Source organism: Silene latifolia, chromosome 6, assembly GCF_048544455.1.
Source record: "Silene latifolia isolate original U9 population chromosome 6, ASM4854445v1, whole genome shotgun sequence".
NCBI classification, from domain to species: domain Eukaryota; kingdom Viridiplantae; phylum Streptophyta; class Magnoliopsida; order Caryophyllales; family Caryophyllaceae; genus Silene; species Silene latifolia.
The window spans coordinates 56266409-56284035 of record NC_133531.1 but is presented as its reverse complement, the minus strand read 5'-3'; the positions used below and the strand labels follow the sequence as shown (position 1 = coordinate 56284035).

The window sequence follows — 17627 nt, the reverse complement described above, 5'->3', positions numbered from 1 at the left end:
TCGCAGACCAGTCGATCGACTGGGTATGTCAGTCGATCGACTGACATACCTGCTGATCGTCTTTTTCTTGTTTTAGTTCGTCACAACCTTCTCCTTGCTTGGTTCCGCCTCATCCTTTTCAGTGACGTCCTCAACCATAATGGGCCCATCAAGGGTAGACCCACTTCTCAAGGTAATTGCATTTAAGGTCTCCTTTTGATCAGTTTGAGTCGGTAAATGTCCCGGGGCTCGAGTTGTATTCTTGCTCGCCAATTGAGCAATTTAGCTCTCTAACATCTTCATCCCGGCCTCTCTAGCCTGGGATTCCTTCAGCAACAAGTTCTTCAGTTCGGCAAACTCAGAATTTTGGGATTGCTGCTGCTGCTGTGGGACATACGGAGGCTTGTGGAACTGTTGTTGCTTATGAGGGGGCACATAATTCTGCTGCTGCTGCTGCTGTGGAGGTTGAATCGGATTCAAGACATTTTGGCTGCTCCACCTCAGATTCGGATGGACATTCGGCTCATAGTATGTGTTTGTCTGCCTATAATGTTGAAAGGCAAAGACAAGACTCAAAGGGACTAGGACAATTGTCTCAAACATGTCCCTCGGCTCCACATCTTTTGCGCACGAAAGGACCGTCTCGAAACAAAGATTTACATGGTAAATCCCTCCTTTTGAAGCTCCTCCCAACTTGTACTTATCAAACCTCGCCGTGAGAGCTTCTAATGCAGCCACAGAAGGAGATTCAGCAGCTCTCCTTTGATTCCCCCGGGAATTTCCATACTCAGCTTTGTGGGTGGCCAAGTCATCAATGATCTTCCACCCCTTAGTCTCCCCCGTATTCTCCTGGAATCTGCCATTTGCTGTAGCGTCCAGGATAGCCCTTTGATCGTCATAGAGCCCATTTTAGAACTGATTGCCTAGGCTCCATTTCTCAAACCCATGATGTGGAATGGTTCGCACCAGCTTCTTGAAACGGACCCATGCCTCATGAAAGTTCTCATCAGGCCCCTGTTTAAAGCTCGTGATTTGAGCTCTAATAGCATTTGTCTTCGAGGCAGAAAAGTACTTCTTGTAGAATGCCAAGGCTAAAGAATTCCAGTCGGTGATCCCATTAGCAGCTCGGTCCAGATCTCTCGTACCACTCCCTTGCAAAGATCGCGGAGTGAGAATATAAACATAGTCTCCTTTATCTGGTCCTCGGTCACACCGGTCGGCGGGGGTATAGAGCAGCAATAATCAATAAATATCTCCATATGCTTGGCTGCATCTTCATTTGCAGCACCCCCGAATTGGTTTCTCTCAACCAAGTTGATATAAGAAGGCTTCGGTTCTAATTTTCTATCAGCTCCCGGTAATTCGAACCCCTTGTATAGATTTGCAGCTGTGGGCTCAGAGTGACTTGCTATACTCGCTTCTTCACCATGACTGGAAATTCGGAGATGTGACTGTCTCACCAAGAAGAAGTGGAAGTGGGTGATGAAGGTGGATCCTCCTCGTATAGCTCGTTCTCGTAGTAACTAGACAGAGTACTCAGCTCTTCCTCTGTCGGCAGTACTCTAGATGATCGTCTCAACTCACGCAAGGTCTTCTCAATCTCAGGATTGAAAGGTACTAATTCACCACCCTGTGACCTACGCATAAAAAGAAACTACAAAAAGAATATGAGAATAGTTTAAGGAACGAATGTCCCTTAAACTAAGAAACAGACTAAAATAAAAACAACTAAAAATTAGAACAATTGCCTCCCCGGCTACGGCGCCAAAATTTGATGCCTGTCGTTATGCACCAAAAATAATATTTATAATTTCCAACTACAACTATAGATAGCGGTAGCAGGGTCGAACCACAGAGAGGCAGATGTAATTATCAGTTGTCTAAATTTAGTCTTAAGGTAACAAAGTGTGTAGGGGTTTGCTGTGATTTGGTCTATAACTAAAGGCAATGGAATGTAAATTAAACCAAAGAAAAGTATTAAATCAAATATTAGGAAGGGGACTAGGATGGTCGGTTCACTATAGTTTCGGTGGCAGCAAACTAAGTAGGTCTAAATCAAACACATGAGGCGGGAAAATAAGAGGTCCTCTCGGTCCACTCTTTACAAGTAGCATCTTTCGATCTCGCTACGGGTCCCTAATATCACTAGTACTGACTCTCGTCCTGAAAAGTGACTAATAATCTAAACTTTACCTATCTTTCGATCTCAGCATAGCTAAGTCATTTTAATTGGTGGTCTAACAACTTCCCCTATCTTTCGATCTAATGGGTCAGTCAAAACCTAAACATTCAACTAGTCGCGTGCACTCGGTTCGTCAAATATAGAATTAAATCAATTAAAACGAAGGTAACACCTCACGTGGTCGGTTGATCGACCAGGTATGGCGGTCGATCGACCAACACGCGATTTCAGGCCAAATTAATTCTAATGCCGCCTAACTACAGATTCCCTACATCCTAGCACGAATAAATTAGCTACTCATGATATTGATAAAAACAACAACTAGATTAACGAAATAAACTACTGAATTCATGCTTGAATTAATGGAATAAAAGACTAGCATAAAACGATAATTATGGCTTCGGGAGATCTAACTTTCAATTCTAGCTACAAACGAATTAAGCAATAAAACTGAAATAGTGAATAAAGGATTACCAGTAGAAGAATTGCAGGAAGAAAGATCAGAAAACCGAATGCCAATGTAACTTTTATTGAAAGAAATATTTGTAAACTAAAGAACCCTAATAAATTTCGTGATCTAACACTGATGAAAAACTGAATGAAACTGAATGTCTATAACTCGATGAGTATTCTGTAAACCTAGCCTACGTTATATAGAATACAACGTAATTCTTATTCCAAAACCTAATGTACTATGGGCTTCAAATTCCTCGATCTTTTAATTCTCGTCAGAATAGCGGTGTGGTCGATCGACTAGGATAGGCAGTCGATCGACCAACCTATGCTGAACAGTAGCTTCTGATCTACGTGCCTTGGTCGATCGACCATATGTAGCGGTCGATCGACTGAGGTAGCTGATATTTGACTTCTAACTTCTCGTGGATTTGTCTTTCGGGCCTCGAAATGCGCACCAAGCTCGTTCCTTGTGTAAATACTTCACGTTAAATGCAATGCAAGATACTCGGGGACGGATTTAGCTCAATTTCTACCCATTTCCGCATAAATCTGCAATATTACATAAAAATACGAAAGTAGACGAAATGGGGCAAATAGTAGCATAAACTACACAAATGAGCTCTGAAATGCGTGTAAAATAGGGTGTAAAACATCATATAATTGACACGCATCAGTGACACGTCCGGCAGCAGGTGTGCCTCGTCCTCGACCCCGTCCACGCCCTCCAGTACCTAAAGAAGAAGCACGTCTAGTAGCGGGGCGAGGTACTAGGGCAGCCCGGAGAGCAGCTGTGACAGCTGGTGACGACGCAGCAGTGGTCGTCACCGTAGAAGATACGGAACCAGAAGTAGATGCAATGGCAGCAGCCGTGCTAGTAGAGGCAGAGCTAACAGAAACAGTAGTGGCAGCAGTAGTACCAGCAGAGACAGCAGTAAAAACAGCGGTACTAACACTAGAGGTGACGGTGGTAACAGCAGGGACCACCGTCTCAGTCAAGGATGGGGCAACAGTCGAACTAGTCGAAGGTAGAGTGCTACTATCCATCCTAACCAATCAAGTAAGGGGAGAAATTAATCAAACAACCAACACACACGAATTTCCCAATTTTCGAAAAAAAATCGAAAAAACCGTAAACCTTAATCCTTCAATGAGGTCGAACAAAAGCAATTAATCAACAAAGGAATAAAGGGAATTACTTACTTGATGAATAACCCACAAGAAATATCAAGAAATCGACAAGAATTCAAGCAAAAGACGGATTTCAACAAAAAAACCCGACAAACCCTAATTACCCGAATTGAAAGCAACAAAGACAAATATTAAGGGGAAAATAGGGGGCTAATGTCGAAATAGCCACAGGGAAAATAGTGTGGGTGATTGATTTGGTATTTAGGGGAAGATTAAGGGAGAATTTGAGGTTTTTTCGCACAAGATATCGCACAAAGAAGGAAGAAAAGAGTTAGAATGAAAAATAGAGGAATAAAAGAAGTCTTCTTGTGTATTATAAGCACATTCACTCGATCGAGTGATTTGAAACCACTCGATCGAGGACTTTAGCATCAACTCTGCTCGATCGAACAAAATTCTTCTCGATCGAGTATTCCTCCTTTTTGACATTTCGATCGAGTGTCTGAAACCACTCGATCGAACACTTTTCTGGGCATTCTTCTCGATCGAGTACAAAAAGCACTCGATCAAGGTGTTTTCTTGTGGAACACGTCCCAATGCGACTTGTCTTCCCCAAACCTGCATAGAAACACGCAAAAATAATTCCCAAAAATACCAAATCACAAAAAACATGCAGTCTATAGTCGGTTTTCGCTAAACTAACTAAGCTAATGTCTAATAGTCTAAAAATGCAATTAAAATGTCTTAACGGAAATTTAAAATTACAAGTTATTACAACGGGGCATTCCCCGCTCATCTTCCAAAACACTGTAATAGCCCACAAGAGGGCTTCTGACTGGAGGAGGTCCCTTCAGCATCTCGGACCGTCCTCTTCGATCGCCACGAGGTTGAATTTGAACTAACGGAAGGAGAGTAGTTGGCGTCCACATACGCCCTAAATTTCTTCTTCCTCTTGACATTCCTACCGACATTGGCATCTCCATCACTTTGATTGACTTTAATTGTACTTTGACCGTTAGCATCTCTAACATCCACTCTATATGTACCTGCAGCAAGGAAAACAGTAGAATGGTCCTCCTTTTCGCTCCCAGTCTGAGGCGGAGGGGTTATAATAGCAGCACAATATTCAATGTTCTCGGCTGGAGTGTCTATATCTGAGTCAATAGAGCATAGGGCATTGCAAGGTTGAACTTGCATGGAAGCCCTATGAGATTTAGACTGATGAAATATCAGCTCCTCGTCTCCAACCTGGAATATAAGGGTCTTTCCCCCGATGTCAATTACTGCATGAGCAGTGAATAAGAATGGTCGCCCTAAAATGATAGGGGTATGAGTGTCCTCGGGGATGTCAAGAACCACAAAGTCCACGGGAATGAAGAATCTCCCGATCTTGATAGGTATGTCCTCTATAACTCCTAGTGGCCGTGATATACTACGGTCGGCCATCTGAACGGTCATATTAGTACAGTTAAACTTGGTCAAACCAAGTCTCTTAGCGAGAGACAAAGGTAAGGCACTCACGCTAGCACCTAGATCGCATAGTGCGTTATCAATCAAATGGGTCCCTATATGACAAGGAATTGAAAAGCTACCTGGGTCTGATTGTTTAGGTGGTGTCTTATTCTGAACTAAGGCAGTCCCTACTTCAGTCAAAGCTACCGTCTCATGGTCATTTATATGTCTCTTACGCGATAAAATTTCTTTCATGAATTTCAAGTAAGAGGGTACCTGGGTAAGCAATTCGGCGAAAGGAACGTTGACAAGAAGGCTTTTCAGGAGCTCAGCAAATTTCCCGAACTGTTGGTTAGCCTTGTTGTTCTGCAATCGCCTTGGAAAGGGCACTGTGATAGGAATTTCTAGCCCTTTATTCCTTTCTTCCAATGTCTCGATAGGTTCAAACTCATTTATGTTCGATCGATCTCTTTTACCTCTCGATCGAGGTCTTTCAGCAGGTTTTTCACTCGATCGAGCATTCTCAGCCTCTCGATCGAATTATTCAGTATCAGCATTGTTCAATCGAGGCAAGATTTCACTAGATCGAACACTTTTCCCAGAATTTTCACTCGATCGAGTAATTTTAGCCTCTCGATCGAAACCTTCATTTGCAGCTTTACTTGATCGAACCAAGATATTACTCGATCGAGTACTATCTTCAGCAATTCTACTCGATCGACCTCTAGAAATCAATCGATCGAGTATTTTCTTCGGGTGCAGCACTGTTTCGTCAATAGGTGACTGTTCGTCATCAGCAACGATGCTCTCCGGGTCTGATATGTCCTTAACAGTTGACATTTTGGGTCCTTCATAAGAAAGACCACTGTGCAAGTTAATCAGGTTTATCGTCTCGTGTGGATTCTTCTCAGATTGAGATGGTAAATGACCCGGCTTTCTCGTGGACTGGCTAGCGGCGAGTTAAGCTACTTGGGTCTCGAGTGACTTAATTGACGCTTCTTTCTATTGGTCACTCATCTGCAACTGCTTAGTCAATGATTGGAGCATCGACTTCAACTCAGCTAATTCACTTACTCCACTACAAGAAGCTCCTTGATGCGGTGGTGGAAAAGATGAAGGCTTTTGAAAGCCTTGTTGAGCTTTGTGAAGAGGAACATAAGCTTGTTGTTGCTGCGGAGGAGGTGTAGGATTAAGCACATTCTGACTAGTCCATCTCAAATTGGGATGGACTCCACTTTGATTATTATAATAGGAACCCCCTCCTTGCCTATATTGCTGAAAGGCAAGGACTTGCTCCTTCTCTGTGAGACAGTCAACAGCAGTGTGACCGTCATTACTACCACCTCTCTCACAAGTAACGGTTTCCTGTATAGTCAACAAGTGAACCGCCTGTTGATCACCACCATGCTGCGACTCCAACCTATCAAAACGAGCATTCATGGCTTCCAACTGAGCCACAATAGCATTATCAACTGAATTAACTATACGAATACTATCTCTCGGATTTCCATACTCAGCACAGTGTGTAGCCATCTCCTCTATGATTCCCCATCCCTTATCATCATCATTGTTCTTCTGAAATCGCCCATTAGATGAGGCATCCAATATAGCACGGTGGTCATCATACAACCCATTATAGAACTAGTTGCATAAAAACCACTGATCAAAACCGTGATGAGGAAGAGACCGCACCAACTTCTTGAAACGACACCAAACTTCATAAAAATTCTCATCAGGTGCCTGCTTGAAACTTGTGATTTTTCCTCTCAGCTGATTGGTACGTTGTGGAGGAAAATACCTTTTATAAAAGGCAAGTGCAACAGTATCCCAGTTGGTGATACCAGCTGCTTCTCTATCAAGATCGGTGAGCCACTCTCGGGCTCTATCGGTTAAAGAAAAAGGAAATAGAACCTCCTTAATCTTATCCTGAGTCACTCCTTTAGTAGCGGGAATGGTAGAGCAGTAGTCAGTAAAGACTTCCATATGTTTACGCGGATCTTCACCCGCCACACCTCGAAACAAGTTCCTTTCGACCAAATTAATGTAGGACGGTCTAATATCGAAAGTATTACCATCCTCTGTCGCAAGCTTGAAACCCTTTGCAATCGAGGCAGTTGTGGGCTCTGAGTGACTCGCTATATTAGGCATCTTTACTGGCTTGATAGCAGAAATAGATTTGTCTTCTTCACAAGACTGGTCTTCTGCAAAAAGAAAATGTTGTAGCTCGGGTTCAAAAGTACTCAAGTCTTCCTTTTGAATCTTCCTTTCTAGTCTTAGTCAGTGCCGAAAGGATCTCTCTGGCTTAGGATCAGTAGGAACTAATTCTGACCTGTTAGACCTGGGCATACACAACACTGAAGGAAATAAGTGAGAAATGTCTCAAGGAATAAAAATTCCCTGAGACGAAAAGAGAAACGAAACAACATAGACAGACAGGGCTATTGCCTCCCTGGCAACGGCGCCAAAATTTGATACGGTCGTTTCTGTACCAAAAATAAATACCTAAATATACTAACGGAAGCTAGTGATAAGTAGGGTCGATCTCCACAGGGAGGCAAAGTATCTATCTGAAATTCCGTATATCTAAGTCACAAATGGGGGGGTTTTAAATTGGTTTCTAAAACTACTAAAGATTGAAGGTCAAGACAAATAAAGCAAGAGCAATAAAGTGAGAAAATGAGATATAAGTGATCAGATAAAAGAGAGTATGTCAGGATTTCGGTTCACCATGGCAGTCTAACGACTCAGTTGCAAATAGCCTAGACAATCTACTGTGAGAAGGGCAAGGGAAAGGTCCTCTCGGTCCGCTATCCACCCTAAACTACTACTAACTTAACTTTCATCCTTATTAGGGTAGTCTACTGTTCATAGCAGGTCTGTTCTCCCCAATCTTTCGATCTAGGGGTGAATTTAGCCAGGTTAATGTTATTTAGAAACATGCACTCAACTAAATAGGTGTTACAGTTATATTGCTATGGGGACAGATTCTCACATGTAAATTGTCTAGTCTATTCACTACATCGTCACAATTCTACCATGGATCCCCTAATCCTAACATAAAGGAATTAGCTACTCATATTTTTAATGTAGTCAACAATAACAACAATAAGCATACTAATGGAAAACATGATTAATTAATAACAATCAAGCATAAATTAGACAAAGGCAAGAGTAATAATAAGAGAACAAGAAATTAAAGTAAATAGAGTATTGAGATTAAGGAGAAAGGAATGATTACAATCTAATAAAATCCGGCGTAAAGAACAATCCACCAAAGTAAGAGAAAAGGCAAGAGATTAAGCAGAAAGTAAGAGGTGATTAAGAGTATGAAAGATGTCATATGACCTAATTACGACTCCCTTATATAGGGGAGCGAAAATTAACATAATTAAGCCTATCACGGATTACAAAAACCCGTGTAAAGTAGCAATCTACTCGATCGAGTACTTTCAGACTACTCAATCGAGGTCTTCTCCAGCAAATCTACTCGATCGAACACTTGAAACACCTCGATCGAGTAACTCCATAAAAGCTCATTTCGATCGAGCATAATAACCACTCGATCGAACTCCCAAGGCTGCCAAAACACTCGATCGACCTCCAGAACATCTCGATCGAGTGGTTTCCACTGAGATCAGCCTTCAACTCGTCATGACAGCTTCTTTTGACCTTCCTTCATGCATCCTGAGGTACGACTCTTGCTCTAATGTCTCCGTCTCCTTACAGGCATGCTAAATGGGATGAATAAGGCGCGGTTTCACTACTTTCGAGTCCATTTCTGCATTTAAGATAAAGCAAACCAAAGTAGCTAATTCGAGACATTTTACAATACAAAGCGATACAAAAAGGCATAAAATGCGTGCAATAAGAGGCTAAAAAGTCTATATAAATTGCACGTATCAATACCACAGAAATACACTAAACTAGCTTGACAGGCAGGCTTAATTTGGGTGTAGTTAATGGGTCAGAAGGCTAAATTTGGCTAATGTGGAGCTAAATGGGTGAAAATGAAAGAAAAGGGAAAATTGCAAGCACCTCCCTGCATGTGACACCGACCACAAACCCGAATGTATGCAAGCAAAAAGCAATCGAATGTCATAAAAGTGCAAATTGATGAACATGCTATGCAAGGAGTACGCTACTCTCAAATTCCTACATGAACTGGTCATGAATGACACCAGTTATACGGCTCTAATAACTCAGATATTTTTAAGTAGTTTGCCAATTTTTCAGGTCAAGTCTATATGATCAGCTGTATTTTTTGACACTAACTCGTAGACTATGCACATGACAAAGCTAATAACTACCAATTAGATGCAAGGCTCAAATGAAATGACAAGTTAAAGTGCAATATCATCATGGAAATATACCGTTCCGACTCGACCTATATGCAAAATGAAACGTGATTGATTTTTTAAATTTTTGAATTATTCTATTTTTTTGAATTTTTCACTTTTTTTTGAAATAAAAATACGATGCAAGGGATAAAAATAAACGTGAATGCAAAACAAATGCGAATGCAGACTCAAAGGATGCAATACCCTCCCCAAACCAAAACGGACAACGCCATCGTTGTCCTCCAGCATACACCAGCAGTATATATATGGGGAACGGGATAAAACAACCAAAAAAATGAATGAAAAATAAATAAAATACAGGAGATGAAAAGAAAAAAAGAGCAAAAATACATGATGCGTGTCTTTTATATAAGGTTTTCACCTCATTTTTACACGCATTTCTGTGCTTTTTATGTAGCATCTGGCTACAAATACCCCCGAATATTCTACTTTGGTCCGTTTATTGTATTTTGCAGGAATTGACCGAAGAGGAGCTAAAACGAGCCTTAATTGTCCCATTTGTATGCATTCATGGGAAATATGGAGCCGGAGCTTAGGAATTTCACACCTAGAGTACGCATGAGCTGAGCAAGGGAGCAACACAAGTCCTGACGCACTTATATAGCTCGATCGAGTGGTTTCATTGCTCGATCGAATGCTTTATCCATCCATGCTGTTCGATCGACTGGTTAGTGGAGTCGATCGAAGGAGTCCATGCAGCAGTGCTCGAACGAGAGGTCGTCATAGCTCGATCGAGTCGCTTGGAGCTCGATCGAGTAACCATCTTACTCGATCGAGAGGTTTCTCGTGTGTTTTTAGTTTATTTCCGCCTAATCTCTTGTGGGCCTTGGATAATCAGTCCATAGATTAGGTTTTAAACATTTTACAGTATAAGACTGAGGAGAACACTACGTTACTCATATCTCGACTACCACGCACATTTCTTCGGTTACACTTGATTGTTCTTGGAATTTTATTCTTTACTTTGCCACTCAAATTCGGTATCATCAATTAATTTACTTCTCTTTCGTTTTTATTCTTTTAATCCCTTTTCCCTCTTTAATTCGTTATTGTTCAATCATTTAGATTATTCACTATGTTTAGTTTCAGTTGTTTGGCTATTGTTATTGTTGAATCGATAATCATGAGTAGCTAAATTCCCATGCTAAGACTATAGGGGATCCATGATTTGAAGGGAGAGTAATCGAATTACTGGGTTAATGCTAGTATCGTCCATGTTGTTAAATTGCTACATTTAATTGTAATTGCCTAATTGAGTCGACGCAATTAGACCCTTATTCTAAGTGGACCTTAACCTAGACCGAAAGGTTGGAAGAGGGAGACTAGTAGCGGATAATAGAATATTGCAAAGGGACGAAAGTTAAACTGTTTACGTTTTAGGGTGAATTAAGGACCGAAAGGTGACGTTCGCTACCCCTTAGACCGTCTTTGCATTGACACAGGACCTAGATTACTTGACCGGACGATTGTGGTGAACCGCTTGTCTTAGCTATTCTCTTTATCTATTAAACTCCTTTCTTTATTCCTCTTTTCTTTGCTCTCTGTTAGTCTAGAATTTACAACCAAAACCCCCAAAATCGGTTACTTGGACGAACCTAGTTTAGCAAACAAGTTCCTACCTCTCTGTGGATTCGACCCGACTTCCCTAGCTATATTAGTTAGTTGGCCGCTTGGTTATTTTTGACAGTACGCGATAGACGTGTCAAATTTTGGCGCCGTTGCTTGGGAGGTGGCGCGCATATTTGTTGCTTTAATTAAGTTTGTCTTTCGTCTCAAGGGATTCATTCCTTGAGACTGATCTCATTTTCGCGAAGCTTTGATTAGTTTTGCAGGATAACAGTCTATTTGTCAAGATGCCTACGATTACAGAGCATACAGAGCCATGTGGTAGATGCGGCGAGGAAGGGCATGACCTTTATGAGTGCACGGCAGTGTAGAGCGTGCCATTGCATACAAGAAGTTCAAGCGGGGAGTTCCTTTCTCCCGCTTGTATGAGGAGATAAAGAGCGTTTCAACCCCTTCTACGCCAATATCACAAAGGTTCTCCTTCTTCAAGAGAAGCAATTGCAACTGAAATCCATCATGTTACAATCGGATTCGTTATATCGGAGTTAAGAGAGCAAGTCGCGCAGCTTAACGCTCGCGGCATCAAGCCAAGACTTCTCCAAATTGTGATTCCGTCGGTGGGATGAATTTCCACGGTGACCTTCCTCACGGAGAAAACGAGGTGTTGACGGTGATGATGATTCGGATGACGATTTAGAAGAGTTCTTGCGAAATGCTTGCATTACAGCAAGCGAACCACTCGGTCGAGCATATCCACTCGATCGAGCGGTTTTAACCACCCAGTCACTCGATCGAGTGACATTGACAGTCGATCGAGAAGCACAGAGCCCCAGGTTGGTCGATCGAGTACTGTTGAGGAAGAAACTGGTCGATCGACCAGTGAAGATGTTCGATCCAGTGCTGTAAGTGGCGGGAATCCCAACTTGTTAATTAATACCGCCACCGTGTCATCTCCCCCTGCTGTGGAGACGTCACGAATTGACAAGGGTAAAGGAAAGGTCGCAGGACCACTCCTAGCTACCAGGGTACCTTTTCCGAGTCGCCTGAAGGATGCAAGGATCGAGCAACAGTACGGTAAGTTCGTGGACATCGTGAAGAACCTTCGTAACTCGCTCCTTTCTTCAACTTGTCACTCAGGTTCCTACTTACGCTAAGTTTATGAAGGATATTATAACGCGTAAGAGAAACTTGAGCGAATTTGAGACGATTTCATTTATGGAAGAGTCTAGTAACCTACTGTTAAATAAGGCCCCTCCAAAAATGAAAGACCCGGGCAGCTTCTCTATTACCTGTGTCATAGGTAATTTGGTTATTGATAACGCACTTTGTGATTTAGGTGCTAGCGTCAGTGTCATGCCCCTCCTTGTCTGTAAGCAATTGAAGATGAGTCACTTCAAGGTGACTAACATTACCCTACAGATGGCTGATAGATCGGTTAGGAGACCTTTAGGTGTCTTGGAGGATGTGCCTGTGAAGATAGGCAAGCTTTACATCCCAGTAGATTTCGTTGTTTTGGACATAGCTGAGGACACCCGGACCCAGATTATTTTAGGAAGACCATTCCTTTGTACAGCTGGGGCCGTCATTGATGTCAGACAAGGGCGTCTGACGCTTGCAGTAGGGGATGACGCTATCACATTTAGTTTGCCTCGCACTTTAGCCCACCCAATGATAGAGGACACTTGCTATTCGGTCGATATCATTGATGAGTCTATTTATGACTTCTGGTCGGGTTCTTTTATGAAGGACCCACTAGAAGCTCTCATGCTTTTTGATGAGTGTGCAGATAGCCCAGAGGACGATGACGCTGCATTGGATTTGCTTGTCGATGATTTGGATGAGCATGAGGGAGAGCAAGTGGAACAAATGATCAGCACTCTTTGCTCCATTGAGGTAAAGGTGCCGGAACGTAAGCCTCTTCCTTCTCATCTTAAATATGCTTTTCTAGATGACACAGAGCAGTATCCTGTCATCGTTAGTGCTAAGCTTAGTGATGAACAGCTGACCTCTTTGTTAGCTGTACTTAAGAAAAACAGGAAAGCAATGGGCTATTCACTAGATGATATCACGGGGATCAGTCCCGATATTTGTATGCACAGGATAGAGCTAGAGGAGGATCACAAACCTTGCAGACAGGGTCAGCGTCGGCTGAACCAGAAGATGGAGGATGTTGTGACGGCTGAGGTAATGAAGCTGCTGGATGCAGGTATTATCTATTCGGTAGGCAATTCTAGATGGGTAAGCCCCGTACAGGTAGTCCCGAAGAAAGGAGGGACAACTGTAGTTAAGAATGAGAAGAATGAATTAATACCTACTCGAATAGTGACTGGTTGGCGGATGTGCATAGACTACAGACAGCTGAATGCCGCCACCAAGAAAGATCACTTTCCCCTTCCTTTTATTGATCAAATGGTAGAAAGGTTAGCATCCCACAAATTTTTCTGCTATTTAGACGGGTATTCAGGGTTCTTTCAGATCCCTATCCACCCGATGATGATCGGCCAAGACTACATTTACCTCCCTAAGGGCGTTTTTGCACGTGCAATGCCTTTTGGTTTATGCAATGCCCCTGCCACCTTCCAAAGGTGTATGATGGGGATATTTTCCGAGTATATTGAGTCTATCATGGAAGTTTTTATGGATGACTTCGTGTTTATGGAAGTGATTTTTCGATTGTCTGTCTAACCTTGAGAAAGTGTTGCAAAATTTGATTGAGGTTAATCTCGTGTTTGAATCGGGAGAAGTGCCACTTTATGGTCAACGAGGGAGTTGTCTTAGGGCACTTAGTTTCTGATAGGGGAATAGAAGTTGACAAAGCAAAGGTGGAAGTGATTCAGCAATTACCGCCTCCTGTTAATATTAAGGGGGTGAGGAGCTTCCTTGGTCACGCCGGTTTTTATCGCCGGTTCATCAAGGATTTCTCCAAAATTGCTAAACCACTTACACAGCTGTTGCTTAAGGATGCCCCTTTTGTGTTTACTGATGCTTGTCTTTCCGCTTTTAACAGGTTAAAGCAGGCCTTAGTCTCCGCGCCGATCATACAGCCTCCCAACTGGGACTTGCCGTTCGAGATCATGTGCGACGCGAGTGACTACGCACTAGGAGCGGTGCTAGGCCAGAGGAAAGACAAAGCTTTGAATGCTATTTACTATGCGAGCCGAACTCTGGATGAGGCTCAAGTGAAGTACACTACCACTGAGAAGGAGTTGCTAGCTGTAGTTTATGCCTTAGAAAAGTTTCGTACTTATTTAGTTGGGTCGAAGTCACTTTTTTATCGACCATGCAGCTCAGGCATCTCCTCGCTAAGAAGGAGGCAAAACCACGGCTCGAGGTGGATACTCCTCCTCCAGAATTTGATTTGCGAGATCAAAGATAAGAAAGGAGCCGAGAACGTTGTAGTTTTATCACTTGTCGCGGCAGATGCGACAAGAAGGGGAAGATTCTCTACCCATTGATGATTCTTTTCCTGACGATAGTCTAATTGCTTTTGTGTCGTCTATTGTTGACCAGAACCTTGGTATGCGACATAGCGAACTTCGTCGTCGATGGCAAGTTGCCGCCCGATCTTTCTTCTCGGCGAGAAGAAGCGTTTTCTTTATAACGCTAAACAAAGATTTCCGGATGATCCTTACCGCTTAAGGAATGTGCAGACGGTCTCTACGGACGGTGTATTCCGCAGTGGGAGACCAAAATAGTCCTGGAAGGCTGTCACTCCTCTTCATACGGTGGTCACCACGGTCCATCGCGCACCGTGGCTAAGGTACTTCAGTCTGGTTTTTTGGCCTTCTTTATTTGCCGACGCCAAGTCATTTGTTTCACTTGTGATGCATGCCAACGATCCGGGAACATTTCGAAGAGACATGAGATGCCACAAAACGGCATCCTAGAGGTTGAGGTTTTCGATGTCTGGGGCATCGATTTCCAAGGACCGTTCCCATCCAATAAAGGTAACAGTACATCTTAGTAGTCAGTAGACTATGTGTCAAAGTGGGTTGAAGCGATTGCTTCACCTCATTGTGACGGTAAGACCGTGATTAAAATGTTCAAAAAGATCATATTTCCCCGTTTTGGTGTCCCTAGGGTCGTCATTAGTGACGGAGGAATGCATTTTAAGGAAAAGAAACTTACTTCCATACTGTCTAGAGTTGGTGTCCAACACCGCGTGGTTTGGGGTATCACCCCAAACTAGTGGTCGAGTAGAGGTCTCTAATCGCGAACTGAAAGAGATCTTGTCTAAAGTAGTTTCTAAATCACGGAAAGACTGGAGTCTTAAGCTAGATGACACATTATGGGCTTATAGAACCGCCTTTAAGACACCAATTGGTGCATCACCTTATAGGTTAGTTTATGGGAAATCGTGTCACTTACCCGTTGAGCTGGAATGTAAGGCCTGGTGGGCAATTCGTGAGCTTAATTATGATCCTAAATCGTGTGGTCGAATCGTCTTTTGCAGCTAGATGAATTAGAAGAATTTAGGCTCAATGCCTATGACAGTTCGCGCATCTACAAGGAAAAGACGAAGAGATGGCATGACAAGAGAATCTTACCTCGGGAGTTCCATGTGGGGCAAAAGGTGTTCTTTGTTCAATGCCCGGTTGAGACTATTTCCGGCAAGTCAAGTCCGGTGGACTGGTCCATACACGGTGACGGGTGTTACCAAATTTGGATCCGTAGAGCTTGAAGATTCCGAGGGCCACAGATTCAAGGTGAATGGCCAATACGTGAAGCATTACTATGAGGCAAGTGAAGCGGACAATCCCGTTGAAGTCCTGCACTTCGACGAGCTCGACGCGCCAGTTACTTGATACCAGAAAGGTCGTGCGGGACCTCTTAAACCAGCGCTCTCCGGGAGGCAGCCCGGACAGTTTTATTTTATGCTTTTGTTGAACTAATTGCTTTAATTGTTTTTCTTTAAACCTTAAGTTAACATTTAGACGCTGCTTTGGAACAATTCTTGTGTTTTTTCTTGCTTTTATGCGTTTGGCAGATTAAAAGTACTCGATCGAAGGACTTTGTGCTCGATCGAGCACTTTCTGATGCGGCAGTCACTCGATCGAGGGGTCATGTCCTCGATCGACCAGATCCTTACCCATGTCTACTCGATCGAGTGCATCTGTGCTCGATCGAGTGCACTCCTGCTGTGAAACAGTCGATCGAGCTATCCCAAGTACTCGATCGATGGGTATTGACCGCCAGCCGCTGTTTTTACGTCTGCAAAGCCGCTGTTTGACTTCCTTGACCTCCCATGTTCATGGTCGGTTTGGGGAGGTCCCGCTAATGACGTTTTGTAAGTTTTCCGACTCCAATCTTTATTTTCCTTTCAGTTTGCATTTCTCTCCCTATTTTTGGTACAATGAGGGCATTGTACGGTTTGGTTTGGGGAGGTATGCATCCATATCTGTGTCTGCATGTTTCTTACATTTCTGCTTGCACGTTTATTTATTTCCGCATGCATTGTTTTTAATTAATTCCAAAAAAAAATCATAAAATTCAAAAAAAAAAAAAAAAAAAAAAAAATTTTATAATTTTCACATTTAAATTGAGTCGGAACGTTTGAACACTGACGCTACTTTGGATCCTTATTTTGAGCCTTGCACTTTCTTGACATTTAGCTGGCATGACGATGTGCATAGTCTACGAGTTTTTGTTTCTCTTATCTGAACGAATAGACTTGATTCTTTATGTCGGCAAGCTACAATAACATTCTGAGGTTAGAGCTTATTTAACTGGTGACATTCATGACCAGTTTCATTTAGGATGTGAGTAGTACTCTCTTTAAGACATGTAACATCAATTTGCATAAGCATGAGTTTAGTCTTCTTAATACCTGTATGCATTCGGTCTGTGGATGGTGACACGTGTTAGGAGAGGCAATCCCCCTTATTTCATTCTACCCATGAGCCTCACACAGCCAAATTGCCTTTTTGCCCATCAACTACTTTCTATAATATTTCCTACCCTAGCTGAGCTAGTAACGAGTAGTTCTTGGAATTTGTTATTGCAGTATGGTTGTTTCGTCTGATTTCGAAATATGGTGGAAGAATTGAAGGGAAAGAAAGAAGAAAAATGTGTTGAGTTGTGAAAATGAAAAAAAAAAGGTGAAAAGAAAAAGAAAAAACGGAAAGACAGAGAAAAGAAAAAAAAAAATTCAAAAATGAAAAAAAAAAGAATCGAGAATTGCACATTGTTTCACACTCCCATGTCTTATTTCTATTTTATGGGGAGTTGATGACCTTTTGGTAATTGGTGAGTTTAGTGCATAATATTGCACCGTTCATCTTGCTGTTATGAGTACGAAGTGGGATGCAGTCTATATTTGGATCCGTTGTTGCTAGCTTAGCTATTAACCCCACATATCCAAATTCATTTTAGCCCTTTCTTACCCATTACCTCACTAACCCAAATGTAAGTCCTCGGCACGTGTCTTGGTCACTAGTATGGTTGGAATGCTTATGTACGGTTGTAGAGACTTCATTCACGTTAAATGCATGCATGTTCTTAAAGGT

The 17627-nt window shown here is 42.4% G+C and overlaps 1 non-coding gene across 1 annotated transcript; it reads left to right on the top strand.

The window, feature by feature from the left end:
- Nucleotides 1-919: 919 nt before the first annotated feature.
- LOC141588997 (small nucleolar RNA R71) lies at nt 920-1026 on the top strand. The gene has a single exon (XR_012519958.1). It is a non-coding gene; the product is annotated as a small nucleolar RNA R71 (small nucleolar RNA).
- The last annotated feature ends 16601 nt before the right edge of the window (nt 1027-17627 follow it).